We start from the raw sequence: 4,154 nt of genomic DNA on the forward strand, positions 1-4,154 counted from the left end.
GTTGTTAACCTCTTAAAAAAAAAAAAGAAAAAATGAAATAAGAAACAACACAAACGACTATGACGATACGCTATACGAATCACTATCGGATGTTGGAGGTAGACGAGCGTGACGAGAAAGTCAAAACAATACCGTGTATTATATTAAATACAAATGTGCTTGACTAAATTGCTGTTCGTCATACAGATACATGATTCAGTCCAGAAAATTTAATGTGACTTTCTCCAAAAAATGTTTACAACCAAGGGGATATTTTGCAATTTCTGTTACTACGTTAACTTTTCGTAAGAATAAACAGTCTTAACATTTAAAATATATGGTATAAAGAAGTAACAATACAATAAACAATTGAAACTAAACGTTCTGATATTCATTAGGTGCCTACTCGCTTCGCCAAACGTAAGGTAGGTAGTACTAAATGTAAATATTAATTACTAATTCCATCAGGAAGTTAAGTAGTTAGTACATCGCATCAAGGATTCTCTGTATGTTTTGTGTTTACACGTCCATACCATCCGATAGGATCTACGAAAAAAGCTCTAGGGAAAAAAGCCCTGGAAAAAATCCCATCGGAAAAATGCTCCACTGGAAAAAAAATCACCAAAAATTTATTCTAAACGTTATCATGATTTAAAAAATCAACACTTCAAGTTATTGTCTTTCTTGATCATGATAACGTTGAATATGTACACAGCATGAGTTCTAGTTAATTATCTACTTCATTTGTTTTATTTTTGCTAATATATGTAACGATATTTTGTTGGGGTTGACTTCCCAAGGAGTATTTATTAATTACCCAGAATAATATCAATACTTCACAAGCAAAAGTTTGTTTTCTACTAATATTACAATTTAAAACAACAGATGATAACGTTGTAACTTATTATCTACTCGATCTATTCTTATTTCTATTAAATTGTATTACGAACATTCTGTATGTTTATTTCATTGTCATTTTTCTGGAGGCTTATTTTCCTGGGGGATTTTTTCCGATTCGCGAATGTAAACTTATTTTTATAGAAATACAATTTAACCTATATTATTCAGTGATACTGTAGCGTTCTATTAGTTAAAAAATTTTTTAGAATAGATTCAGTATTACCAGAGATTACTCTTAATGTACTTGAACAAACAATATATACCGTATGCGAAAGTGCGGATCGTGGTATTGAATTATAATATGCAACTTTCGGCAATAGTAGTAACGACGATGCGCGCACACCGAGTGAATATTGCCAGTTACGCGAACGTATGAGCACCCATTTCTACAAAGCGGTAATTCGCTTAGTTTAGGGTGATCCACTCTTTCGCATACGGTATAATAGTGCAGATAAGATCTTTAATTTTTACCTAGCCAGTTTCTTTTTTTTGAATTCTATTGAAAAGAACTGAAGCAAAAGACATTTTATCATTTACAAGTATCCACATTTTTTCTGTAACACACACATTACACATTATTTCTATACTATTATTGTATAGAATAAGCAACTTTACAATTTATACGTATGCTACGTATTTTTATGTATTTATTTACTGAATGAGACAACACAGAATTTTGCAAGGGAATACCTAGCTCGTTTACCATTTTCGCCGGTTAATAATACAATACTACAACAAATTTAAATTTAAAGTGAACGTCGACTGTTGTTTGTTTAGCTCTTGCGATCCCATTTTCGGTCCTTTAGTTCCATTAAAATTTATTTTTAGCTCTTCGTCAAGTATTGCTACTCCATACAAAATTTAGGTTGAAATAAAACGCTTTTCCGATTCAAAAACGAGAACGTTAAATAACACGTAAAACGGTCTAACTAAAGTTAACAGCTGATTAAAACAAAATAAGAGCTTTCAGTTGTTTTCATTTAACTAAATGTGTCAACCAAAAAATATGGCTCAAAACAGTTTTCCTGTTGTCATGTTAAAAGTTACCCATATGCCTTTAAAATATTCGTCCTCTATCACACTTAGCATCTTCAGAACTGTTTCGATTTAGGTATATGGGTTTCCGAATTGAAGCCTTCATTGTAGGTGCTAGATGATATTACAATAAGTACAATTATTAGTATAGATATGATATACATCGATTCTTCTCGTATAAACCTACAAATTTGTTTAGATTATCACTAAATGGATTTTTTTTTATATTATTGGATTATATAATCAGACATACATGTGTCCGCCTACTCAAACTTAATCCGGCAATGTACCCAATACCCTGTAATCTCATTTAATTGATCTTTACCAATGAATAAGTTTATGGCACTTAGTAACTACATAAATGCTAACGATGTAAAAATAGCCCTTAAACTGAATTACGTTCATTAATAATTACCATGAATTTTGATCGCATCGGGGCTTCCCGAGGGTTAATCCGATAATGTGAAAATATCTTACGTTCATTCGACTCTTATTAGTTTCTTTCCGTTATAAATGACATTTCAAAGACTATTCCAGAATTTCTTGTTGTTGACGAATACAAATCTCTTGGGGAAATACCTACTGTTACTGAAAAAATAAAGTTAATAATAATTCGCTTGCATTTGAATGGAAATTTTTCTGCAGAAATCGCCGATAATACCTATTTATTTAATGTTTTCTTTCTTTTACTACATAATGATCAGTTTGACAGGTTACCTAACTTGTAAATCTAATAATAATTAGCAGAGCCCTGCACAAAAATGATAAAACTTACCTTGGAAGCGGTATTGTAAAAATCTCAAATTATGCTTTGTTTTCGAGTTATTTTTAAAAAACTAAATGTGATAAACCAGTGGAGGTATACTTCATCAACTTTCTCTAGCGATGTGTCCCTTCCAATGTCTTGGAAGCGCGCTGGCAAAATCCTAGGTAGGGAGAAAAAAGTTCATTATACTCTAGACTCTTGTTCATTAAACATACTTTTTCATATAGTACCTGCCAAAAGTTTTGTTCAATCATGAATAGTAGTGCGAGTCGAAAACAAGCGTTAAAGCCTTTAATATGTCTTCAAATATAAATAAACATCTCGTTGATATTTTCAGTAGCAAATGGTACCAATAACAGCACATTTGAGCAATGCAATTGTAGTGGATAGAATGGTCAATTTTTCCGTGCAGTACTGTACGGATTATACGCTCCTCACCGGTTAAGAGTTTGACCTAGAGTTGTCCCCTTCCTTTTCTGGCCTAGTGCTGTTCTATTCTACTTTGCGCCTGTCAAACTGAAGGTCACATCGCTACAGAAAGTAAACGAAGTATTTTAGACCATAAAAACACTTCAACGTAATTGTTCCTTCCTCGTGATACCCTTAATTTTAAACATATTAAATAGCCTAATTAATGCATAGATACATTGTTTATAATAACCGTACAGTAAAGCATAATTACGGTGCATCTCATGCAAACCTGTTGTAAGCCTTCCGCGGAAAATCTTTGGAGACGGGTGCATGACACGTATCGAGCTCACCCCGTGAGACCGTCGAGGGTTGCCATGCTACTTGAAAATGCAAATTCGGTCGTCGATCGGAACTTTTGCAACAAAACCATGGACAAGTTTTCTATGGATATCTATCGATTTATTCTCTTTGCGTTTGCCTCCTTTGACTAGATTTGTGTCGTCTCGAAGAGAGAGCTATTTCAACCAAAAGAACGTACCGGAACTAAGTTTTACCCTTTGTTATTCTGATCAGAGGCGCAGAAGCGATAGAAATGGACCACATAAGAAATAAAGCCGGCTTTAACGCAAGCGGAAAAAGGGACCAGGAAATCATTATGTTAATAGGTACGTAGCGCGCAAATAAAAAAGACCTTAGCTTAAAAAGACGAAAATCAAGCTCTTGTTTACTTCGTTACTAATAAATTTACATTTTTGGAGCGTAGGTGCGTGCCACTAACATCGCCAAATTATGTAAAAGAAATCGTTTGATTTTCTTTATTTAAAACTGTCCTATTTTTTGTAGATATTGTAACACTGTTTTGCTCGCGTTTATCATCATCACTCTTTCCTATCCTGAGCTAAACTTCGCATTTCTCTAATTCTTTATTGACATCCATAGAGTCTCCTCTGTTCTCCTATTCTCTCCAGTACCTCTTCATTTCTAACCTTTTCTACCCACGTTATCCTCATCATCCGCCTATAACACCACATTTCGAATGCTTGTAACCTTTTCTTTTCCGCCG

Source organism: Agrilus planipennis, unplaced genomic scaffold, assembly GCF_000699045.2.
Source record: "Agrilus planipennis isolate EAB-ADULT unplaced genomic scaffold, Apla_2.0 scaffold185, whole genome shotgun sequence".
In the NCBI taxonomy this organism is placed as follows: Eukaryota; Metazoa; Arthropoda; class Insecta; order Coleoptera; family Buprestidae; genus Agrilus; species Agrilus planipennis.